We start from the raw sequence: 27,157 nt of genomic DNA on the forward strand, positions 1-27,157 counted from the left end.
CATTGTATACTCCCTGGAGGTGGGGATTAAGTAGGGAGGAGTGTAGAAAGAAACTAGCATTTATTGATTGGAGCTAGATATATTATATATCTTAGCTCATTTAATAATAATAGCAATGTTCTTATAGATATTAGCATCCGCATTTTATAGCTGAGGAGACTGAGGTTCAGATAAGTTAAATAATTTGCCCAAAGTCACATACTGGTAGGAAGTAGAGGAGGAGTATTTTTGAATTAAAAAAAAAAAAACACCTGTTATTTTTAGATCACTGTGATGACAGTATATCAGGTACATTTAAATTAGGGATCTCAGGTGAAAAATGGTTCTTTTAACATCTTGTAGTTGGATAAATTATTTGTCTCCCATGATTGGCAGTGTGGGTGGGACTTGTTAATACTGCTTCTTAGGAGATAGTTGACAATGGTCTTAGTTCCTTTGGGATTTCAGGGGACTTGATAGTGCTAAGTGAAGAACTTGTAGTCATGTTTTGTGCTTTTCCTCACCCTGATAAAGAAACAGTGGATCAAAAGTACAATGAGGAATCACCTCACACCAGTCAGAATGGCCATCATCAAAAAATCTACAAACAGTAAATGCTGGAGAGGGTGTGGAGAAAAGGAGGCCCTCTTGCACTGTTGGTGGGAATGTAAATTGATACAGCCACTATGGAGAACAATATGGAGATTCCTTAAAAAACTAAAAATAGAATTACCATATGACCCAGCAGCACGACAACTGGGCATATACCCAGAGAAAACCGTAATTCAGAAAGACACATGCACCCCAATGTTCATTGCAGCGCTATTTACAATAGCCAGGTCATAGAAGCAACCTAAATGCCCAACGACAGATGAATGGATAAAGAAGATGTGGTACATATATACAATGGAATATTACTCAGCCATAAAAAGGAACGAAATTGGGTCATTTGTAGAGACATGGATGGACCTAGAGTCTGTCATACAGAGTGAAGTAAGTCAGAAAGAGAAAAACAAATATTGTGTATTAATGTATATTTGTGGAATCTAAAAAAATGGTATAGAAGATCTAATTTGCAAAGCAGAAATAGAGACACAGACGTAGAGAACAAAGGTGAGGATACCAAGGGGGAAGGGGGGGTGGGATGTATTGGGAGATGGGGATTGACATATATACACTGTTGATACTATGTATAAAATAGGTAACTAACGAGGACCTACTGTATAGTGCACAGAACTCTACTCAATGCTCTGTGGTGACCTAAATGGGAAGGAAATCCAAAAAAGTGGGGATGTATGTATACATATAGCTGAATCAATTTGCTGTATGGTTGAAACTAACACAATATTGTAAAGCAACTATACTCCAATAGAAATTAAAAAAAATTAATTAATAAGGGCCTACATGTAAAGCATACTATGCAATTTAAAATCTTTGCTTATAATAAAGTCCAGTAATTTTTCAAAAAAAAAAAAACAGTGGAAAATTACAAGGTAAACCGGCCTAAATACAGCTGAATTCCACCACATCAGCATTCTCAGAAGAGATGATGCCAAACATGGCACCACGCCCAGAATCAGCCAGGCCCACCCCATTAAAGAGTCTAAATCAGGAATTCAGTGGAGAGGTTGTGACTCATCCCAGGATCCTAGAGAAAAAGCTGATGTTAAGATCTAAGGAAGATGGATGGACCTAGAGTCTGTCATACAGAGTGAAGTAAGTCAGAAAGAGAAAAACAAATACCGTATGCTAACACATGTATATGGAATCTAAAAAAAAAAAAAGGTCATGAAGAACCTAGGGGCAAGACGGGAATAAAGACGCAGACCTACTCGAGAATGGACTTGAGGACACGGGAAAGGGGAAGGGGAAGCTGGGACAAAGTGAGAGAGTGGCATGGACATATATACACTACCAAATGTAAAATAGCTAGCTAGTGGGGGAGATCAGCTCGGTGCTTTGTGACCACCTAGAGGGGTGGGATAGGGAGGGTGGGAGGGAGGGAGACACAAGAGGGAAGAGATATGGGGATATATGTTTATGTATATCTGATTCACTTTGTTATAAAGCAGAAACTAACACACCATTGTAAAGCAATTATACTCCAATAAAGATGTTAAAAAAAAAAAAGTGATCTAAGGAAGAAGCTCAGGCCAAGAATGTGGTTCTTGCTCCGGGCTTTGCCGGTGGTAGCATTAGTAATATGGGGCACTCCTGGTATTCCTGCAGGATGTATGTTGTTAAGAGTCTCCAGTTCCAGAACACTGCTAATATAAATGTTGATGTAAGGTAGTTTGCTAGGCTCATACACAGGCTAAATGACTAGCCTTCACATTCATCTTAATACCTATATTTGTACTAGATATTTTAAATAATAAGAGCAGTTAACATTTATTGAGTACTTACTTTGTGTGGGCCCCATTCTAAGCAGTTTTACACATATTAACTCATTTAATACAACAACCCTACGAGGTAGATAAGGAAACAAGCTCAGAGAGTAATGCAGAGATCATGGTTAGGCAAAAGAACAGGAATTTGAATCTAAGGAGCCTAGCCTAGATCTAGTGTTTTTGCTTTTGACTGCTGTGCTGTATGCAAACCGTTGTGCTATGTTAGAAAAACACTATAAGGTAGGTATTATCTTGTTTTTCTAATAAATTATTTTTTAAGGTCAAGCTTGAATAGGAAAAATGTGAATATCAAGTATTAGGAAATTCTTTTAGTCATGTCTCTCTCTCTTTTTTTTTTTTTTTAATTTTTGGGCATGCTGCGCAGCATGTGGGATCTTAGTTCCCCGACCAGGGATTGAACCCTTTTCCCCTGCATTGGAAGCACAGAGTCTTAACCACTGGACCGCCAGGGAAGTCCCTAGTCATGTCTCTCTTATCTAGCTCAGGTGGCTTGATGAGTCTTCCTTTTAGTCTTTTGAACCTGTAGTGCCAAATCTTAGAAATTAGACTAGTAGTCTCTTTCTGGATCTAAGCTAAAACCTTCTTGAAGTTTGTGTTATAATTAAAAGTAAATTAAAATCTTGAATTGCCCTTAAAACTGTTATGGAAAATAAGAAAGAAAAACACCTTAGAGATTGAGGCATGAAGGCTTTTTAAAGATCTTCTGAGATGAATTCGCAGTCGGTGCTAGTTGAGACAATCACTTTCTAATAACATGTAATATTGTCAGGTAGTTGTTCCTAGAGTTCTTTGTGAGGTATCTTTGTGACCAGATTGCTTCTTTAGTCTCTATAGCTGTTTTCTCTAAGTTCCTATAGTTCATAGGACATAGAACCTAGCATTTAAATAAAGACTAACTCAGTGTTGATGTCATACCTACCTCCCCCTGTCATTGGCCTAATTCAGGCCCTTATGTTTTTCTTGGACAACAGTTTCCTTACTGTTTCTCTGCTGCATTCTTTTTTAGTTTTTCAACAAATATATACTTAATAATGTCTGCTAAGTGTGAGATGCTGTGCTCAGCACTGAACGTATCAGCAGTAAACAAGACAGACATTGTCTTGCCCTAGCAGAATGTATAGTCTACTAATTGGTCAGTCCATTTTCCATACCATTGCCATAAACGTTTTCGAAAATTCAGATCTGATTTTTGCTGGTTCTCTTTTGCCTACCTCAGGCTTTTCATAGTCAAGTTGTAGCATACCATAACAGTTCAAATGACTTGTCCAATGAAGCCATCCTTGATCGCTCCTTAGAAGCAGAAATAATTATTTTCTTAACCTGGTTCCCATAGCCCTTTATAAAAATCCTTATCAGAGTATTTATTATATTTTATTATAGTTGTTTGTATCAGTTTCCTCTAATTGTTTGTGAATTTCTTGAGACCAGCGATAGTATTTTATTTATTATTGTTTTATCCTCAGTGTCAGATACAGACTCTGGAATGTAAGTGCTCCATAAAAGTTTAAAGTATAGTATAGTCTTAGTACTTTCTATCATGTCATGTATGCATGTTTTGTTCCTCCAACTATTAGGTTACAGACTGTCTTATAATTTCTTTGTATTCCTTCTGTTATCTAGGCTGATGCAAAGGACATCCTTAAAAAATATTTACTGATTATTATTAGTCTTTCAGTATCTTCTGCATTGTAGTTCTGTTGTTTAGAAAAGCATTTATTGGTCCCTTGTTTTACAGAATGTCTCACTATATTTAAAAAATCCAAATATTTAATTTAAAGGGGGCTTATTTCTATGATATGCCTATCTTAAGCAACAGCTCATTGATCCTGTGCCTGGTAAGATGGATCTTGCTTGCTTTCTTCTGTTTGTCTACTAGAATACTTAGAGGTAAATTTGTGGTTCACCTTCAGAAAAGATATGATACGCATCTTGTGTATCATCTTCACTTCTGGTCTTATGTTGCTGCCCTTTGTATCGATTATTGCTCTCCTGTTTTTAATTTTATTTAATGTTGTATTGTTTATATCTTTATATGCCACTTTAGATCCTTAAACTAACTAAAAGCCAGACAAAAACCTAGAAACCAGTGGTACTTTCATTTATCCTCCAAGTACTTATTGAATCCTAAGTCCTATGCCTTAAGAGATAAATAATATGTAATACCTATCCCAAGAAAATGGAATTTGTTAATGTAGAAAACACTCGATGTAAGAAAGGTTAGACAAGAGGGCTTTGGGAGGTGATGGGAGGCATAGGGTTTGGAGATTTAGGTGCTTCTGGAGAAGGTGACGTTTGAACTGAATCTTGAGAGATGGCTAGTATTTTGATTGGTAAAAAAGGAGAGATTGGGCATTCTAGTAGGTGGAAACAATAAGTGACCAAGAAAATATAATTTGTGTTATTCATTAGGGTTATCCACCCAAAATTTCTGCTTCTCTTCCCAGTCACATGTTACGATTGCATGTCCTTGCCCCTTGGAAGTTAGGTGTGGCCGTGTAAGTTGCTTTGACCAATGATGTGTGAGCTGAAGTGACCTGAGTCACTTCCAAATAGAAGATTTAAGAATCTGTGCATTCACTATGCTTTCTTTTCCTCTGCCACAGTGATCTGCAGTGCTCTGATTAGCCTGTGGGCCAAATATGGTCTGCCTGTATTTGTAAATAAAGTTTTATTGGAACATAGCCGTCGTGATTTGTTTATGTATTGTCTATGGCTGCTTTTGCACTACAACAGCAAAGTTGAATAGTTGTTACAGAGAGCATATGTCCCATAAAGCTGAATATATTTACTATCTGGCCGTTTATAGAAAAGTCTTGCAGACAACTGCTCTGGATGTTGGCTGCTTAGAATGAGGATTTTGTAGAGCAGAGACTCCTGCTGACCCACAGTGGACATATGCATATGCCATCAGCAAGAAATAAATCTTTATTCACTGATATTTTGGGGTTGTTTGTTATAGTAGTATAATCCAGCCCATCCTGACAGTCAGGCTCTTTATAGGAAAAATATTTCAGTTGCTCACAGAGGAAGAAACCTTATGGCCAGGAGTAGTGTGGAACAAAGATGGATAGGAATGTTAGGGTACTGTTGTGAAAGTACGAGACTGTTAAGCTCAGGTGTTTAGATTTTATTTAGGACCCTCAATATGGAATCAGGACTTAACGATTTTTTTCGAGGGACCGAAGAATAGTATGGTGGGAGCTTTATGGTAAAAAGTTTAATCTGCCAATAGTTATAGAAAGGCTGGAGCATTCGTTGAGTCAGGAATTTGATCTCTGTAAAACAAAAGTCCCTGGAAACTGGACTGACAGTGGTTTAAATGGAGTTTTTTTTTTTTTTAATAAGTTGCAGTGACTTAATTTCGTGTGCCATTAATGCTTAATAGCAACCTCAGATTTTTTGTAATTTGAGCTGTTTATACAAGTGAGGAAGCATCATTGTAAAGGGAGTTGTGATAGTTGAGGGCCAGTTTTTTTATTTCCTTCTTTTTTTCTTTGATTTCCTCTTTTTTAGGTAAAGCAAACACATCAGACACTGCCATCAACTCAGTGAAATTTGGTGTCAGGTAGCCTAAGGTAGTTTAAAGTGGAAAAACAGTCACTTTAGAATTGGGTCTTACTGCATCTCCTGTTACTTCATCTGCTATATATCTGCTGAAGGAAACCTTTTTCAGTTTGCCAAGTTACATGAATGCAGCTGAGAGTATATAGCAGTTCCTCAAGGTTAAAATATAATATTTTAGGGAACTGAATCCTTCAGGTTTCCTAAAGCAGTTTCATCCTACATATATGATGTTTTGAAGATACATAGAAGGAAAAAAAGAACAATAATAACAACAAAAAATGCTGTAGAAAATTCCTGTATAATCAGGTTATTTTGTAAAGTGATGGACAAACTTGTTCTTCTAATCCTTTTTGGCTCTGGTGAAAGAATGTTTTTTTTTTTTACTTGTTTTGATTTTACTGGCATAGGGACCTTTAGAAATTTGGAAAATTCATTGCATTGCAGGCTTGTTTTGTTGTTTATTAAGCTGTTAATTATTCCTTTTCTCTTGGAGTTTATATTTTAATAATACAACATAATACAACATCTCACATATAGACCATTTCTTTAAAAGAAATAAACAGTGCAGAAATATTTTTTTGCCTTTTTATCGAGTATGAAAATAATACATGTTTATATTGCTTGGGACTCTGGTTGCAAGTTATAGAAACTCTATGTGAATTAACTTTAGCAAAACAGTTTAATATATTAGCTTGCTATAAGCAGGCATCAGCAGACACAGGGTGAAGCTGGTATTAGGTAAGACTGCAACATGGGACTCTTGTGTTTTTCTCTTGGCAATGTGTTTTACATTTTTAGCAAATGTTTTCTGTGTAGTTGAAAAATGCATACAATGTGTTTATGTAACGTGTATATTTATAAAGTTATGTGTATTTTGTATTGGGGCAGCAAGTTATGTACATTTCATATATGTATATTATATATTCTTTTTAAAAAAAATAAATTTATTTATTTATTTATCTTTGGCTGCGTTGGGTCTTCGTTGCTGCACGCGGGCTCTCTCTAGTTGTGGTGAGCGGGGGCTACTCTTCGTTGCGGTGCACGGGCTTCTCATGGCAGTGGCATGTCTTGTTGTGGAGCACGGGCTCTAGGTGTGCGAGCTTCAATAGTTGTGGCACGCGGGCTCAGTAGTTGTGGCTTGTGGGCTCTAGAGTGGAGGTTCAGTAGTTGTGGTGCACGGGCTTATTTACTCCACGGCATGCGGGATCTTCCCGGAGCAGGGCTTGAACCCGTGTCCTCTGCATTGGCAGGCAGATTCTTAACTGTTGCGCCACCAGGGAAGTTCCTATATATTCTTTTTTTATGGGCAGATAGAGAAATAGATGAGTGTGGGATTCCATGTCAGTATACTTATACTTTAATCTTGGCTCTGTGACTTGGCAAGTAATTTATCTTATCTGTGAGTCAGTTTCTTTGTATGTAAAATGAAAATAATACTGTTACTCTATATCATGGGATGGCTTTGAAATTAAGCAAGATAATACATACAAAGTGTTTAGAACAGTCCTTTATAAGTAGTGAACATGGACTAAATGTTATTATAAATACTGTAATGTTTATATTATATTATTAATGTACACATGCACTATATATATATATTGTGTTATATATAGATAGATACATATGGATTTTGTATCTTGCTTTTTTCACTAATCTGTTTTCTTTATTATATTTTTGAACTTTAACACCTTTTAGAAAACTCACAAACCTAAAGGAAATAAACTTTGGAGTTCATTGGTGATCTTAACTTTCCTCTGAAACATGGCATTTTTGGAAAACCTTTGCTTGAGCATGCTAGCCTTTAACCCAAAGATGTGATGTGTTCAGAAGGAATAGGAGATGACTAATACCCATGAATGCTTGAAGGTGTTGGCTAGTGAAATTTGTATATCCCTTTCCTGAATTGAAAAGATGACTTTTTGGTATAAACAGACTAAAGATCAACCAGGGACTCTTTATCAGTATATAAAATGACAGTTTTTTCATTACTAGTATGAATCATATTATGACTAGATTTTAAGTCAGTTTTTATTATTGTGCTCTGCAGAATGGCCGATTTGTTATTTGCACTACTTGTGTGGAATTTACTATTGCTGCCTGTTTATATTTTCAGATGTAGCCTGTCGCCCTCCTAAAGATTGCCAGTACTTACAAACTTTTCTTATGGGACTGAGTGGTGATATAATGAATGTGATTTTTTGAATTGTATAATGAAATATATCAACATTTGCAAGACCTGCAAAACCCAGCGAACCAGTATTTTTCAAATGAACAATACCTGATGTTACAAAATCATACATGGGTAAAAGATTCATCAAAGTGTAAGATAGACCAATGAATTTTAATCTAAAACTCATCAAGTTTTGAGGTTGTGTCATAAATTTGTGTGTGTGTGTGTGTGTATATATATATATATATATATATATAAAGTTTTCTGAAAAGGCTTTAAAAATACTTTCTCCCTTTTCCAACTACATATGTACAAGGCTGGGTTTTCTTTATATACTGTAACCAAAACCCCACATTTTAATAGATTTAATGTAGAAGTGGTTATAGAGTCCAGATATCTTCTGCAGACATTAAAGATATTTGCACAAATGCACAAGACTCTTCCAACTATTTTTTATTTGTTTATTTCAGAATATAAAATTATTTTTCATAAAATATTCTTTAACATGTAAATATTATTGGTTGTTAATATTAATGAATTAATATTTTCTAATTTTCAGTTTTAATTTCTAATACAGTAAATATTGATATTTACTGAACCCTAAGTTCTTTAGGGTTCTTAATATTTAATAGTATAAAAATTAAAAACTGTGTTTAAAATGCTGGAGAGCTGATAGTTTGGATGAAAGGAAACTGAAGAAACATGACAGTTGAATGTAATACATGGTCCTGGGCCAGATACTCTCCAGGAGGAAATGAAAACGCTCTAAAGAACATTATTGGGACAGTTGACAGGATTGGAATATGTACTATGGATTAGATTATAATTGTATCGATGTAAATTTCTTGAATTTGATAATTGTAGTTAGATAAGAGAGGAAATACACATTGTAGTTTTTTTTTTAAAATAAATTTATTTATTTATTTTTGGCTGCGTTGGGTCTTCGTTGCTGTGCGAGGGCTTTCTCTAGTTGCGGCAAGCGGGGGCCACTCTTCATCGCGGTGCGCGGGCCTCTCACTATCGCGGCCTCTTCCGTTGCGGAGCACGGGCTCCAGACGCGCAGGCTCAGTAGTTGTGGCTCACGGGCCCAGTTGCTCCGCGGCATGTGGGATCTTCCCAGACCAGGGCTCGAACCCGTGTCCCCTGCATTGGCAGGCAGATTCTCAACCACTGCACCACCAGGGAAGCCCCACATTGTAGTTTTAAGGGTATAATACATGCAACATATTCTAAACATACATGTACATTATGTAGAAGAGAAAGTGATAAAACATGTGGCAAAAACATTACAAATTGGTGAATTCTGCATAACGGCTAAATAGGAGTTCTCTATTATTTGTACAATGTGAAGTTATTTCAAAATAAAAGTGAAAAAATTATGAAGTAATATAATGAATCTCTTAACAGATTTTACAGATTAATTGGTGAGTGTCTTTTTGTGCTTGTGAATGACTGAGAGGTTTTGAGCAGTTGATAAGTGGCTATGTAAGTCCTTTGGAGTTTTCACGGCTTTTTAGAGGACACTCCTTGTGCTCTGCTGCCCCCTAGTGACTTTTGTGCTCATCAGCAGTTCATTCTGCAAGTACAATAAGTTGGGAATTTGGATCACTGTAGTCATCGTTTAAAAATAATTTAGTATCAAGTAAAAGAATTGTTTTGGGGGGGTGGAGGAAGATACTACTGTGAAGATCTCATGATCTGTTTTTTCTTACAATTTTTAAAAAATTATATTTTTGTCCTTGTGTTTCCTTTGAATTGTATCCTCAGTCTCTCTTTTCCCCCCCCCCTCTTTTTTTTTTTTTTAAATTTTATTTATTTATTTATGGCTGTGTTGGGTCTTCGTTTCCGTGCGAGGGCTTTCTCTAGTTGCGGCGAGCGGGGGCCACTCTTCATCGCGGTGCGCGGGCCTCTCACTATCGCAGCCTCTCTTGTTGCGGAGCACAGGCTCCAGACGCGCAGGCTCAGTAATTGTGGCTCACGGGCCCAGTTACTCCGTGGCATGTGGGATCTTCCCAGACCAGGGCTCGAACCCGTGTCCCCTGCATTGGCAGGCAGATTCTCAACCACTGCGCCACCAGGGAAGCCCTGCCCCCCTCTTTTTTGAGGATAGTATTTATTGGTTCCTCATCTGACAGAAACAGTAGAATTTCCTGTATTTTCTTTCCCTCTCTTTTCTGTGACCACACATATTAGTCAATAATATTATCTTAGTGTTTTACTTTATAGTCTTAAAATGTTTAGAATTCTGCTAGCTCATAATCTCTCATTTGCAATTTGAAAATTCCAAAGGCTCTGAACCATTTGTTGTCAAAAGCTGTCTGAATTCATTTGGCAACAAAACTTGATGTGAGTTGATGTGAGATAGTGATAGTCTTTATATTTACCACTTGTGTGAATATTCCTACATTTGCTGGAGAGTTACTAATGTTACTAAACTAAACCCCAAGGGTTTTAGATTAGGGATTGTAGACTTGTACCTGATTTGCTTAGCTTTGACTCCCAGTTATGAGGTATGAAACATCACCAGCTTATACTACTTTCTATCTTTTCTCTCTTCTTTTTATTAGTTGTATAATTTTTACATACTATTGAAAAAATTTTTATTAGAGTTGATTTACAGTGTTGTGTTATCACATACTATTTTTATATACCATATTTTGTCACTCTTAATCTGATCTTTTTGTCTTAGAGTTACAGTTAAATATGTTCCCTTATTACTTCCAGTCTTTTTTGTTGAAGTTTCTCTTGTCATTTAGTTTGGTTGGAGTTTTTCTCTACCAGTTACCTTCAGAAGGACTTATATAAACAATAATTTTTGAGTTATTGTATATTCAGAATGGCTGCTCTGTAGACTGTACATTCAAAGGACAGCTTCATTGAACTTAAAACTTTTGACTCATATTTTGTTTCCCTGAGTATTGTCTTCTGGTGTTCAGTATTGTAGAAAGGTCTGATGGCTGCTGAATTTTCTTTTCCTGATTATTGACTTCTTCTTTTTTTTTCTTTTGCTGTCTTTTGGTTCTTCTTTTTCTAATCTATAGGAATTACTCTAAGGATTACCACATGCATCTTTGACTCATTAAAGTATAATATAAATTAATTCTTTTATCACTTCCTTGACACTACTAGGACCATATAACACTTTATTTTCATTTACCCTTTCCCATCTGTTAATCTATTGCTGTCATGAATTTTAATTTTACATGTCATTTAGTGCCCCCAAGACATTATATTTATTATTTTGTAGAGTCAGTGTTCATTTATGTTAACCCCTTTTTGGTTTCCTGCATTTCTGTGCTTTATTCTGAGATTACTTTCTTTTTGCATGAAGAACTCTCTTTAGCATTTCTTTGAATGCAAGCCTAATACTGACACATTCTCTTATTTTTTTGCTTGTTTGTGTGAAAAGTGTCTTTATTTTACCTTAATTCTTTTGAAATTGTGGTAAAACATACATAACAAAATTTACCATTTTAGCCATCTTTAAGTGTACAGTTTAATGGCATTAAGTATATTCACATTATTGTGCAATCGTCACCATCATCCATCTTCAGAATTTTCGTAATGTTCCCAAACTGAAACTCTGTGCCCATTAAACAATAACTTCTCATTCTCCCCTTTCCCTTCTCCTGGCAGCCACTATTCTACTTCCTGTCTCTATAAATCTGACCCTTCTGAGTACTTCATATATGTGGAGTCATACAGTATTTGTCCTTTTGTGACTGGCTTATTTCACTTAGGATAACGTCTTCAGGGTTCATCCATGTTGTAGCATGTGTCAGAATTTCCTTCTTTTTTTAAGGCTGAATAATATTCCATTGTATGTGTACCACATTTTGTTTATCCATTCATCCTTCAATGAACATTTGAATTGCTTCCTCCTTTTGGCTGTTGTGAATAATGCTGCTATGAACATAGATGTATAAATATTTCTTTGAGTCCCTGATTTCACTTTTTTTGGGTATGTACCCAGAAGTAGAATTGCTGGATTATATGGTAAATTATTTTTAATTTTTTGAGGAACTGCCAAACTGTTTTCCGTAGTGGATGTACCATTTTACATTGCCTGCCTTAATTTTTAAGGGACTTTTTTTTTTTAAACTAGTTTTAGATTCTAGGCTGGCAGTTTATTTTTTTCAGCACTTTACTGTATAATTCAGTTGTTGTTTGACATATATTTCCTGTTAAAAAGTTAGCTCTTTATCTTAACGTTGTTCCTTTAATATTTTTTACTATGTTTTTGGTTTTCTGCAGTTTTACTATGAGGTGCTTAGGTATAGTTTTCTTTGTATTTATCCGGTCGGGTTTGTAGAGCTTGAAACTGTGGATTGATGTCTTTCATTAGTTTCGGGAAATAGTTGACTATGATGTTTTAAATATTGCTATTCCCCCATTATAGAAAGACTAGACCTCTTTCTGCAGAGTCACAAATTTAAAACTATTTTCCTAGTAACACTAAGATATTGTTTTCTTCTTTTACTCACATTCTTGCAGGAGAATATAGTGAAGTACTCCAGAGGCTATATGATATGTGAAGACAGTCATTGTTTTAATGGCTAATGTAATATATGCGTGTGTATTCTTATGTTTAAATTCTTATTCAGCTTTAATTTTTAATGTGATAAATGTCAATAAATATAACCACATGTACAAAAGTTCTTGGGGAACTCCATATTTTTTAAGAGTATGAAAATATCCTTAAGCCAAACAGTTTGAGAACTGCTGGGGTAGGCATTTTGACTCTATCCCATATATTTCATATTTTTTTATAGTCTTCTATATTTTATATATTTTTATTTTCCTCTTTATGCTTTTTTTCTAAATGGGAAGAGTATTCATTTTAATTATGCTCCAAGGTGTTACAGAGCTAGATTAACAAATTTCAGTCAGTATAAAATAGATTTATTATCAATATTCAGTCATAATACAACCCAGGTAAATGAATCATTACTTTATACAAGGCTCAGATGTTTAAAATCTATCTTAACTTTACACATGTACTATAAACTGATAAATACTTAAAATGACAATGCAAGGGAAAATATTATAAAAATACAATTGTTGTAGACCCTTGTATGAAAGTTCTTTAAAGTTCTGCCTTAAGGAATAATACCATGCTGCATATCAGAACCAAAAATAAAGTATTTTCCTTGAGATTATGCTCAGCGATATACTGGATGCACTCTAAAATACCATGCCTGACAAGAATCAAAAGAGACAAGGCCTTCAATAATGTTGAGAGAAAAAAAAAGAGAGAAGAGTAATCAATTGTCATATGCTGATTTCTGCTGGAATGGCCTCTTTAAACAATTTATAGCACTGTGGAAGAACTGAAAAAGAAGGGGACCAGTCTCAGCTTTATATAAAGGATTTCCAAATCAGCACAAACTCAGACAATGTTAAAAGGTACTGTTCCTAGTACTCTCCACTCTTCAACTCTTTTGCATGGACTCCTCATCCTAAGTCCATGTTTCTTCTCTAATTTCTTCCTACGGGCTTACCAAACACACTTTCTGTTTTCTATTATCCAACATACAAACCAAAAGGCATTAAGCAAAACAATATCTGTCAGTCAAGTCAGTTCTAAAGACACCAATTTTGGTTTAGGTATTAATCATGAGATTTACGCATAACCATCCTTCTTCCACACACACTCCCACCTTCCCTTACATATTGACTCCATCCTAAACTGTGAAGCAATATGAAGTTTTAAGATTTTTTTTTTTCCTTCATCAGTGATTTGCCTGTTGCCGAGCTGCTTGGTTGGCAGCAATATCAGGAGCTGTTTGGAATGCTTGGTCAGAATAGATAAGGATGTGATCAGTGAATTACTGTAACCTATCAAAGTGAGCTTCTACAGGCAGACATGAAGAATTTACCTTTAGACTTCTCGCACTCATTTCAGAAGGGAGAAAATGTGTCTTAAAAGGGAAAGGAAAAAGATTAGTTAAAGAAATATAGCAAAATATTAATACTGTAGTAATAGGAAAGGGAATGCTTATAGCCAACCTACATCGTGGGGAAGTTTCTGGCATAAAAATCAAACTTTCTCTCCCATTACTCTTTGCACAAGATTAACAGTTGATTTACATCAAGAGGTGCAGAAAGCCACTAAACACTTTCTTCAAAGGTAGGGAATTTCTTTTTGAAATGAGCATTAGAGAAAGGAGGAAAAGGTAGGGAAAGCTCATTCAAAGAGGTCCTCAAACATGCGTTGTCCCATTGCTATGTACGCTTCCTTTCCATCTGGTGTCATTTGGGCCACCAGCTCTGGCTTCTGGCTCACTTCGCTGTAGGAGAATGGACGGCCAGCCACCATGACAGTGGGGTCGTCTGCTCCTTCCTCAAATTCATCCTCCTCCTCATCCTCTTCCCCATGATGTGCAGCCACAGCTGCCTCACGGGGTGGAGAGTCATTGTCTCACTCACTGGTCTAACTCACAGAGTCACTGCCATTGGCAGTGGTCACAGGAGCAGCTGCCCCCACTGAGCCTGCTGTGGCAGAGGGGGTCTTCTTCTCATGAATGAGCAGTGCTCGCGTGACCTCCTCATTATCATCTGGCCCCGCACGGCCTTCCTTACGCTCCTGAAACGAGTCTGTATCTAAGCTACCTTCCTTCATCTCTTCAGAACTATATGCTCCTTGGAGAGTGCTCTCTCTTAACCAAATAGTTCTCTCTTTGGCAGATTTTCCCTCCAGTGAGGCTCGATGAAGATCGTCTTGGTCATCCATGTTAATGACAACATTCTGAGTGTATAAGTCCTCATAAGAGGGGCCTTGGTGGCCCATGCTTCCTGGTGGTGCCCACCTGCCAGGCCAGCAGCTGCAGCAGCAGTTGCTGCACGGTCCTTGCTCTGTTTCAGGGCTGGTATTTCTGTGGGTTCTGGCTCAAGTATTTCATAGGCCAAGTTCACATCCTCCGTCTCTCAAAGCAAAGCATAAATGGGCTCAGTTTGTTCATTAAACCTTCCCAAAAGTGTGTGTGCATCTTTTTTGGGCATTGCTGATTCATCTTCTTCTACCTCTGTATGGCAGAAAATACAGCAGAAAGTTCCTGTCATGGGATCAAAGAGCTGATTATCTTCTAAATCTGTAAAAGTACTACTGCAGATGGGACATTTGAAGGAGGCCCAGTTGGTGAAATCTCTCTCATCAGTTTCAGTCCTCCTTCTCATGTGGTCCAATTTATATTTTACCACATTAACAAGAGTACGATAATTGATAAAGTAGTGGTTGTGGTGAGTGGTTTTCCCATATGCAGCAGTCTCCACCCTCATTCTGCACTTGATGAATTTGTCTCCCTTTAAATTATTCAAGACTGATCGAAGTTGCTTCTGATCAAACTTGAGCAGCTCCAGCATGTCCTCCTCTTTCACACAGAGGTTTCAGATCAAGATGTCCAAGGCCAAAGCATTCTCAATGCCATAAAATCCCCGGATCACATACTTGGCTAACTGCTTCAATGCTGCAGGAACCTCGGTGAGGACATCTGGATCTGCCATCTTTAGCAGCAAACTTCAACTTTAAATGTACTGGCCAAAGCACATCCTGCATGGGGAGGGCACTGTGCCACATCATTCAGCCTGTTACCTTTGCCTGAAACACCTTAGGGGACCCAGAGCGAATCCTTGAACACGCCCACTACAGCTTCACTCAGCGCCTCCACTACTGGCTTAAACGAGCCATGCCACTTGTGCGACAAAGAGAACGCCCTATTCCTGCGGCCAGCTTTAGAAACCACGTGCTACTTTCCTCTTTATGCTTTAATCTGGATGTTTTCTATTAATTTATCTTCACTAATCTCCTCTTGCTGATAAACCATCTATGGAACTCTTAATTTTAAAAATTACATTTTCACTTCTGAATTTTCTCAATTTTTAAATAGCATAGATTTCAAGGCTCTGGTGAATTTTCCATCTTTCTATTTTGTTCATCTTTTTCCTTTTTTTTTTCCTTATTAATCATAGACATTTCAAAGTCCTTTTTTCATAATTTCAATATCTGGATCATCTGTGGATCTTGATTTTCAGTTATGTGGTCCTCTCCCTTGGCATGCTTGGTAATTTTGGACTGCATGGAGATAAAAAACTCATGGAGGTTCTGGGTAACCTTCTCTTCCGTAAGAGAAGGTTAAACTCCCCCCAACCCCGTCTTTTTCGGTAAGGTGGATAGAGTGGCAGTGATCTGAATCCAGTCAGGGACAGAACTATGGCTATCTCTGGTTCAGTACAGCCTTTTGCTATAGTCCTTCACATTTTCCAAACAGCCTTGGAGTGATGATTAGGGCCCCTTTCCTCAGGTGGACACTGCATTCTAATCTTTACTCCATACCTCAAGACTACCTAAAACTCTGTTCTGCTTCTCAGAGGCTTTTTGCTTGTCGTCTTAGCCTCTTGCCTGCTGTAGGTTAAGAATTCAGTGCATGTATTGAGGGAAAAACAGAAGAGTGTTGTGTTTTTTACCATTTTTCCTCTCTAGGATCTTTACTTCTTGTCTCTAATTTATGTCACTTCAGTGCCACAAAACTGTCAAAAGCTGATTTCTCTACCTCTTCTGCTTGATTCCTATACTGGAAACTTAGCCTCTTGTGTGCAGACTTGGCAAATATCTTGGGAAAAAGTGACTAAAGAATGTTGGCACACCCCTTCTCATTCTTCCCCTGGTCTCCAGCATTTTGTTCCCTTAATTTCTGATCATCTTAGCAGCTCTGTAAGTCAACCAAGAAAGAGCATCAAAAATAGGTATGCAGAAAGCCTGGATAGGTGTCATTTCAGATTGGAGCAGGGGAAATGGGAGCATCAAGAGAGAGTTTTCCAGAAAAAGGTGGGGATTCCAATAAGAAAGGAATGGTAATCTTAGTGTACAACCTGGCTTAAAAGTGAAGAATATTTATATAGTTGAACTAATACAAATGTTGTTTATTGGTTTTAAAGACAAAATACTGGTAAACCATAAAAGACAAGTATGATTCTGGAACAGAATATATATGTTATTAACCCAACCCAGTCAATGTAAAATTCACTTCAGCAGTTGGAAGAAAGTGAGGAAAAGAAATGAAGAGAAAGTAAGGGAGAGCTAATGCCTCACTTTGCACAATTAGGGGGTCAAGGTAGTCATAGATAATGATGTAAGAAATAAAAGCATAAGTATATTATTAAGAAATAAAAGTACAGTATTAAGCATAGTATATTAAATTACAAAAATAACCTTTAGAAAAACTAAAAGTGGTGTAAGTATGTTGAGAGGAGAGGGAGGGAGAATGATATGGTATGATGAGGTAAATCTGCTCTGATTATAGGAGAAAGACAATATCTAAACTGATTTTAAAAAAAGCAATATTATTATATGTTTTACAGATATGGGCTTACCTCCACAAAATTAAGAACCAGAAACATTTTAAAAAGCTCCAAGTGGTTTTCTCTGGAATATTAAAATGGAAATCCAAGAAGCTTAAAGATCCTCAAGCAGGGTAAACACAAGCAACAAAACTACACCAAGGCACCACAAAAGGAATCACAACAATAGCTCAAAAGATGGGAAGGGGGAAATGGAAGTATACTTAATTAATTAGAAAGAAAGCAGGAAAAGAGGAAATCATTTACATTAATATAATTACCTATTTGACTAGGTTTAAGTCTGTTATCTTGCTATTTATTATTCATTTGTCCCATCTGTTCTTTGTCCCTTTTTTTCTCTTTTCTTACTCTCCTTAACTAAATTAGATTAACTGAATATATTTTAGGATTCAATTTTCCCCCACTATTGTCTTATTCAGTATACCTTTTTGTTATATATATATTTTAGTGGTTGCTGTACGGTTTACAATATGCATCTTTAACTTATTACATTTGCTATTGCCTGAATGTTTTGTGTCCCTTCAAAATTCATATGTTGATACCTTACCCCCCCCCCCCCACTCCCCCTGCCAATGTGATGATATTAGGAGGTGGGGCCTTTGGGAGTTAATTAATTCATGAGGAAGTCATGAGAGTGGAGCCCTCTTGAAAGGGATTTGTGCCCTTGTAAGAAGAGACATGAGAGCTTGCTCTCTCTCTCTCTCTCTGTTCTCTGCAATGTGAGGATACAGTGAGAAGATGACTGTCTGGTAAACCAGGAAACTGGCCCTCACCAAATGCTGGATATGCTGTGCTTTGATCTTGGACTTCTCAGCCTGCTGAACTGTGAGAAATAAATTTTTATTAAGCCACTCAGTCTATGTAATTTGTTATAGCAGCCTGAACTGATTAAGACAACAGTTTGCCTTCAAATGATATTATACCTATTCATGTATAACATAAGATCCTTGTAACAGTATACTTTCATTTCCCCCCATTGACCTTTGAGTTATAGTTAGCATGTATTTTACTTCTACATATGTTATGAATTCCACAATTCATTGCTATTATTTTTGCTTTAAACTTTCAGTTATCTTTTAGATAAATTTAAAAAATGATAAAAATCTTTATTTTATCATTTCCTATGCTCTGTATTCCCTTGTATAGATCCATATTTTGACCTGATTTTATTTCTTTTCACCTAAGGAACTTACTTTAATGTTTCTCGTAGTGCAGGCATGCTGGTAACAACTTCTCTAAGATTTTGTCTGAAAAAAAAAATCTTTGTCCTTAGGTTTTGGAGAATATGTTTGCTGGCTATAGAATTCTAGGTCTACAATTTTTCCTTCAGCACTTTGGAGATATCTTTCCATTGTCTTCTTGCTTACATAATTTGGATGACAAATCTGCAGTCATTTTGTTTGTTTGTGTTCTTTTTTCCCTCCTCTGTATCCTTTTAAGTTTTTTTTTCCTCCTTTTTTTTTTTTTAAACATCTTTATTGAAGTATAATTGCCTTACAATGGTGTGTTTGCTTCTGCTTTATAACAGAGTGAATCAGTTATACATATACAATATGTTCCCATTTCTCTTCCCTCTTGCATCTCCCTCCCTCCCACCCTCCCCATCCCACCCCTCTAGGTGGTCACAAAGCACCGAGCTGATCTCCCTGTGCTATGCGGCTGCTTCCCACTAGCTATCTATTTTACATTTGGTAGTGTATATATGTCCATGACACTCTCTTACCCTGTCACATCTCACCCCACCCCCTCCCCATATCCTCAAGTCCATTCTCTAGTAGGTCTGTGTCTTTATTCCCATCTTGCCACTAGGTTCTTCATGGCCTTTTTTTTTTTTTCCCTTAGATTCCGTATATATGTGTTAGCATACTGTATTTGTTTTTCTCTTTCTGACTTACTTCACTCTGTATGACAGACTCTAACTCCATCCACCTCATTACAAATACCTCCATTTCATTTCTTTTTATGGCTGAGTAATATTCCATTGTATATATGTGCCACATCTTCTTTATCCATTCATCTGTCGATGGACATTTAGGTTGCTTCCATGTCCTGGCTATTGTAAATAGAGCTGCAATGAACATTGTGGTACATGACACTTTTTGACCTATGGTTTTCTCAGGGTATATGCCCAGTAGTGGGATTGCTGGGTCGTATGGTAGTTCTATTTGTAGTTTTTTAAGGAACCTCCATACTGTTCTCCATAGTGGCTGTATCAATTTACATTCCCACCATCAGTGCAAGAGTGTTCCCTTTCCTCCACACCCTCTCCAGCATTTATTGTTTCTAGATTTTTTGATGATGGCCATTCTGACCGGTGTGAGATGATATCTCATTGTAGTTTTGATTTGCATTTCTCTAATGATTAATGATGTTGAGCATTCTTTCATGTGTCTGTAGGCCATCTGTATATCTTCTTTGGAGAAAAGTCTATTTAGGTCTTCTGCCCATTTTTGGATTGGGTTGTTTGTTTTTTTGTTATTGAGCTGCATGAGCTGCTTGTAAATCTTGGAGATTAATCCTTTGTCAGTTGCTTCATTTGCAAATATTTTCTCCCATTCTGATGGTTGTCTTTTGGTCTTGTTTATGGTTTCCTTTGCTGTGCAAAAGCTTTTAAGTTTCATTAGGTCCCATTTGTTTATTTGTGTTCTTATTTCCATTTCTCTGGGAGCTGGGTCAAAAAGAATCTTGCTGTGATGTATGTCATAGAGTGTTCTGCCTATGTTTTCCTCTAAGAGTTTGATAGTGTCTGGTCTTACACTTAGGTCTTTAATCCATTTTGAGTTTATTTTTGGGCATGGTGTCAGGGAGTGTTCTAATTTCATACTTTTACATGTACCTGTCCAATTTTCCCAGCACCACTTATTGAAGAGGCTGTCTTTTCTCCACTGTATATGCTTGCCTCCTTTATCAAAGATAAGGTGACCATATGTGTGTGGGTTTATCTCTGGGCTTTCTATCCTGTTCCATTGATCTATATTTCTGTTTTTGTGCCAGTACCAAACTGTCTTGATTACTGAAGCTTTGTAATATAGTCTGAAGTCAGGGAGCCTGATTCCCCCAGCTCCATTTTTCGTTCTCAAGATTGCTTTGGCTATTCGGGGTCTTTTGTGTTTCCATACAAATTGTGAAATTTTTTGTTCTAGTTCTGTGAAAAATGCCAGTGGTAGTTTGATAGGGATTGCATTGAATCTGTAGATTGCTTTGGGTAGTAGAGTCATTTTCACAATGTTGATTCTTCCAATCCAGGAACATGGTATATCTCTCCATCTATTTGTATCATCTTTAATTTCTTTCATCAGTGTCTTATAATTTTCTGCATACAGGTCTTTTGTCTCCTTAGGTAGGTTTATTCCTAGATATTTTATTCTTTTTGTTGCAATGGTAAACGGGAGTGTTTTCTTAATTTCACTTTCAGATTTTTCGTCATTAGTGTATAGAAATGCAAGAGATTTCTGTGCATTAATTTTGTATCCTGCTACTTTACCAAATTCATTGATTAGCTCTAGGAGTTTTCTGGTAGCATCTTTAGGATTCTCTATGTATAGTATCATGTCATCTGCAAATAGTGACAGCTTTACTTCTTCTTTCCGATTTGGATTCCTTTTATTTCTTTGTCTTCTCTGATTGCTGTGGCTAACACTTCCAAAACTATGTTGAATAATAGTGGTGAGAGTGGGCAACCTTGTCTTGTTCCTGATCTTAGTGGAAATGGTTTCAGTTTTTCACCATTGAGGACAATGTTGGCTGTGGGTTTGTCATATATGGCCTTTATTATGTTGAGGAAAGTTCCCTCTATGCCTACTTTCTGCAGGGCTTTTATCATAAATGGGTGTTGAATTTTGTCAAAAGCTTTCTCTGCATCTATTGAGATGATCATATGGTTTTTCTCCTTCAATTTGTTAATATGGTGTATCACATTGATTGATTTGCGTATATTGAAGAATCCTTGCATTCCTGGGATAAACCCCACTTGATCATGGTGTATGATCCTTTTAATGTGCTGTTGGATTCTGTTTGCTAGTATTTTGTTGAGGATTTTTGCATCTATGTTCATCAGTGATATTGGCCTGTAGTTTTCTTTCTTTGTGACATCTTTGTCTGGTTTTGGTATCAGGGTGATGGTGGCCTCGTAGAATGAGTTTGGGAGTGTTCCTCCCTCTGCAATATTTTGGAAGAGTTTGAGAAGGATAGGTGTTAGCTCTTCTCTAAATGTTTGATAGAATTCACCTGTGAAGCCATCTGGTCCTGGGCTTTTGTTTGTTGGAAGGTTTTAATCACAGTTTCAATTTCAGTGCTTGTGATTGGTCTGTTCATATTTTCTATTTCTTCCTGGTTCAGTCTCGGCAGTTTGTGCATTTCTAAGAATCTGTCCATTTCTTCCAGGTTGTCCATTTTATTGGCATAGAGTTGCTTGTAGTAATCTCTCATTATCTTTTGTATTTCTGCAGTGTCAGTGGTTACTTCTCCTTTTTCATTTCTAATTCTATTGATTTGAGTCTTCTCCCTTTTTCTCTTGATGAGTCTGGCTAATGGTTTATCAATTTTGTTTATCTTCTCAAAGAACCAGCTTTTAGTTTCATTGATTTTTGCTATTGTTTCCTTCATTTCTTTTTCATTTATTTCTGACCTGATCTTTATAATTTCTTTCCTTCTGCTAGCTTTGGGGTTTTTTTGTTCTTCTTTCTCTAATTGCTTTAGGTGCAAGGTTAGGTTGTTTATTCGAGATGTTTCCTGTTTCTTGAGGTAGGCTTGTATTGCTATAAACTTCCCTCTTAGCACTGCTTTTGCTGCGTCCCATAGGTTTTGGGTCGTCGTATCTCCATTGTCATTTGTTTCTAGGTATTTTTTGATTTCTCCTTTGATTTCTTCAGTGATCACTTCGTTATTAAGTAGTGTATTGTGTAGCCTCCATGTGTTTGTATTTTTTACAGATCTTTTCCTGTAATTGATATCTAGTCTCATAGCGTTGTGGTCGGAAAAGATACTTGATACTATTTCAATATTCTTAAATTTACCAAGGCTTGATTTGTGACCCAAGATATGATCTATCCTGGAGAATGTTCCATGAGCACTTGAGAAAAATGTGTATTCTGTTGTTTTTGGGTGGAATGCCCTATAAATATCAATTAAGTCCATCTTGTTTAATGTATCATTTAAAGCTTGTGTTTCCTTATTTATTTTCATTTTGGATGATCTGTCCATTGGTGAAAGTGGGGTGTTAAAGTCCCCTACTATGATTGTGTTGCTGTCGATTTCCCCTTTTATGGCTGTTAGTATTTGCCTTATGTATTGAGGTGCTCCTATGTTGGGTGCATAAATATTTACAATTGTTATACCTTCCTCTTGGATCGATCCCTTGATCATTATATAGTGTCCTTCTTTGTCTCTTGTAATAGTCTTTATTTTAAAGTCTATTTTGTCTGATATGAGAATTGCTACTCCAGCTTTCTTTTGATTTCCATTTGCATGGAATATCTTTTTCCATCCCCTCACTTTCAGTCTGTATGTGTCTCTAGGTCTGAAGTGGGTCTCTTGTAGACAGCATATATATGGGTCTTGTGTTTGTATCCATTCAGCCAGCCTGTGTCTTTTGGTGGGAGCATTTAATCCATTTACATTCAAGGTAATTATCGATATGTATGTTCCTATTCCCATTTTCTTAAATGTTTTGGGTTTGTTATTGTAGGTGTTTTCCTTCTCTTGTGTTTCTTGCCTAGAGAAGTTCCTTTAGCATTTGTTGTAAAGCTGGTTTGGTGGTGCTGAACTCTCTCAGCTTTTGCTTGTCTGTAAAGGTTTTAATTTCTCCATCACATATGAATGAGATCCTTGCTGGGTAGAGTAATCTTGGTTGTAGGTTCTTCTCCTTCATCACTTTAAGTATATCCTGCCACTCCCTTCTGGCTTGCAGAGTTTCTGCTGAAAGATCAGATGTTAACCTTATGGGGATTCCCTTGTGTGTTATTTGTTTTTTTTTCCCTTGCTGCCTTTAGTATGTTTTCCTTATATTTAATTTTTGACAGTTTGACTAATATGTGTCTTGGCGTGTTTCTCCTTGGGTTTATCCTGTATGGGACTCTCTGTGCTTCCAGGACTTGATTAACTATTTCCTTTCCCATATTAGGGAAGTTTGCAACTATAATCTCTTCAAATATTTTCTCAGTCCCTTTCTTTTTCTCTTCTTCTTCTGGGACCCCTATAATTCGAATGTTGGTGCGTTTAATGTTGTCCCAGAGGTCTCTGAGACTGTCCTCAGTTCTTTTCATTCTTTTTTCTTTATCCTGCTCTGCAGTAGGTATTTCCACCATTTTATCTTCCAGGTCACTTATCCTTTCTTCTGCCTCAGGTATTCTGCTATTGATCCCATCTAGAGTATTTTTAATTTCATTTATTGTGTTTTTCATCATTGCTTGGTTCCTCTTTAGTTCTTCTACGTCCTTGTTAAATGTTTCTTGCATTTTGTCTATTCTATTTCCAAGATTTTGGATCATCCTTACTATCATTATTCTGAATTCTTTTTCAGGTAGACTACCTATTTCCTCTTCATTTGTTAAGTCTAGTGTGTTTTGACCCTGCTCCTTCATCTGCTGTGTGTTTTTCTGTCGTCTCATTTTGCTTATCTTACTGTGTTTGGGGTCTCCTTATCACAGGTTGCAGGTTCGTAGTTCCCGTTGTTTTTGGTATCTGTCCCCAGTGGCTAAGGTTGGTTCAGTGGGTTGTGTAGGCTTCCTGGTGGAGGGAACTAGTGCCTGAGCTCTGGTGGATGAGGCTGGATCTTGTCTTTCTGGTGGGCACGTCCACGTCTGGTGGTGTATTTTGGGGTGTCTGTGGCCTTATTATGATTTTAGGCAGCCTCTCTGCTAATGGATGGGGCTGTGTTCCTGTCTTGCTAGTTGTTTGGCATAGGGTATTCAGCACTGTAGCTTGCTGGTCATTGAGTGATGCTGGGTCTTGATGTTGAGATGGAGATCTCTGACAGATTTTTGCCGTTTGGTATTACGTGGAGCTGGGAGGTCTCTTGTGGACCAGTGTCCTGAAGTTGGCTCTCCCACCTCCGAGGTATGGCCCTGATGCCTGGCTGAAGCACCAAGAGCCTTTCGTCCACACGGCTCAGAGTAAAAGGGAGAAAAAATAGAAAGAAAGAAAGAAAGAAAGAAAGAGGCTATAATATAGTGAAGTAAAATAAAGCTATTATAAAGCAAAGCTATACAGACAAAATCTCCCCCAGAAGCATATACATATACACTCACAAAAAAAAAGGAAAAGGGGAAAAATTAATATATCCTGCTCCCAAAGTCCACCTCCTGAATTTGGGATGATTCGTTGTCTATTCAGGTATTCAACAGATGCAGGCACATCAAGTTGTTTGTGGAGTTTTAATCCGCTGCTTCTGAGGCTGCTGGGAGAGATTTCCCCTCCTCGTCTCTGTTCGCACAGCTCCTGGGGATCAGCTTTGGATTTGGACCCGCCTCTGCGTGTAGGTCGCCTGAGGGCGTCTCTTCCCCGCCCAGACAGGACGGGGTTAAAGGAGCAGCTGCTTCGGGGGCTCTGGCTCACCCAGGCCACGGGGAGGGAGAGGTACGGAGGAGGCGGGGCGAGCCTGCGGCGTCAGAGGCCGGCGTGATGTTGCACCAGCCTGAGGCGTGCAGTGTGTTCTCCCGGGGAAGTTGTCCCTGGATCACGGGACGCTGGCAGTGGCGGGCTGCACGGGCTCCCGGGAGGGGCGGTGTGGAGAGTGACCTGTGCTCGCACACAGGCTTTTTGGAGGCGGCAGCAGCAGCCCCAGCGTCTCACGCCCGTCTCTGGGGTCCGCGCTGATAGCCGCGGCTCGCACCAGTCTCTGGAGTTCATTTAGGCGGCGCTCTGAATCCCCTCTCCTTGTGCGCCGCGAAACAAAGAGGCAAGAAAAAGTCTCTTGCCTCTTCGGCAGCTGTAGACTTTTTCCCGGTCTCCCTCCCAGCCAGCTGTGGTGCGCTAACCCCTTCAGGCTGTGTTCACGCCGCCAACCCCAGTCCTCTCCCTGCGATCCGACCGAAGCCCGAGCCTCAGCTCCCAGCCCCGCCCACCCCGGCGGCTGAGCAGACAAGCCTCTCGGGCTGGTGAGTGCTGGTCAGCGCCGAGCCTCCGTGCAGGAAGTGCGGGAATCTTTCCGCTTTGCCCTCCACACCCCTGTGGCTGCGCTCTCCTCCGTGGCTCCGAAGCTTCCCCCCTCTGCCACCCGCAGTCTCTGCCCACGAAGGGGCTTCCTAGTGCGTGGAAATCTTTCCTCCTTCACAGCTCCCTCCCACTGGTGCAGGTGCCGTCCCTATTCTTTTGTCTCTGTTATTTCTTTTTTCTTTTGCCCTACCCAAGTACGGGGGGAGTTTCTTGCCTTTTGGGAGGTCTGACGTTTTCTGCCAGCGTTCAGTGGGTGTTCTGTAGGAGCAGTTCCACGTGTAGATGTATTTCTACTGTATCTGTGGGAAGGAAGGTGATCTCCACGTCTTACTCTTCCGCCATCTTCTCCTGTCCCCCTCCTTTTTTTTTTTACTGGTTTTCAGCAACTCCAAGAAGTCTTTTCTGATTAATCCAATTCCACAGCGAACATTATGTTTTTATGATGCTGTACAGATTTAGGTGTACAGATTTAAGTGTACAGATTTAACCATTATATTAATTTCTATACAGATTTATAATTTATAATTACCTTCAATTGTGTTTCCTTGTGCCTTTCTTATTATAGTATGTGCTTCCTCAAAGGGAAACATTCTTGTCTTCATTTTAGTAAATTCTCAATAAATGCTTACTAAGTGAGCCTATGATGGTAAAATGTCCAAACCACCTGGTATAGCCAATTTTCTTAAGTTTCTGAGAAAACAGTTTCTGTTTAACTTGATGTGGTCATTTTATTTTATTATTTGGTTATTTTATTACTTAGTAGTCAAATTTCTCTTGCCTTTTAAAAGTTTATTTCTTCTGGTTTAGTGTATCATGAACATTTTAAAAAATTGCTCCCATTTCCCCTCATTAAGTAAACAATCAAGTTACTCCTTAGATTGGAGAACTGGAGTGTGATAGTGATATTCCATAGCTTTTGGAGAGTGACCTAAACATAACCCTCTGGAGAAGTAATTTACTGGTAAGCAATATTTGTTTCTTCAGTGATGTTTGGGGCCATATTAGATTGTCATTTTGTTGACTGAGAATTGACCTCTGTAGGGTGTCAGATTCTCCAAAGAAGTTATATGATCTAGACCAGATTAACTGATAATATATAACTGATGATAGATAAGTAATGAAAATATGCATTAGGTCTCAGGTAGATATCTAACGAATTATATAACAAACTTTAATCATAGGGTCATTTCTGAAAGGCAGGCAATTTACTTTTCCCAGTTACCCATTGTAAATTACTTAATTCCTTGTATTGAACCAATCATTTGGCTTTAGTGACCTCTGTTTTCAGAAAAATGTCTCTTAACATGTTAAGCTAGTCTGTCTCCAGTCTTTTTTTTTATGGTGTGAGTTTTGGTATCACTCATTCTGTTAAATTTTATTTTGATTGTTTTAGAACCATTTTTCCATGTAAGTCCATATAGATCAAGGTTGTTTCAGATCTTTTTTTATCTTTCAAAGTATTAAAAATAAGATCATTTTAGTGTCATTTATGTAGTTGAACATATATTTTATTTCTTGGTCT

The 27,157-nt window shown here is 37.8% G+C and overlaps 1 protein-coding gene and 1 pseudogene across 2 annotated transcripts in view; one reads left to right on the forward strand and one right to left on the reverse strand.

The window, feature by feature from the left end:
* Positions 1-27,157, forward strand: part of EXOC6B (exocyst complex component 6B) — a 714,846-nt gene that overhangs the window by 49,194 nt on the left and 638,495 nt on the right. The window lies entirely within an intron of this gene.
* LOC118905988 lies at positions 14,312-15,627 on the reverse strand (annotated as a pseudogene).

The sequence above is a fragment of the Balaenoptera musculus genome, chromosome 13 (genome assembly GCF_009873245.2).
Source record: "Balaenoptera musculus isolate JJ_BM4_2016_0621 chromosome 13, mBalMus1.pri.v3, whole genome shotgun sequence".
In the NCBI taxonomy this organism is placed as follows: Eukaryota; Metazoa; Chordata; class Mammalia; order Artiodactyla; family Balaenopteridae; genus Balaenoptera; species Balaenoptera musculus.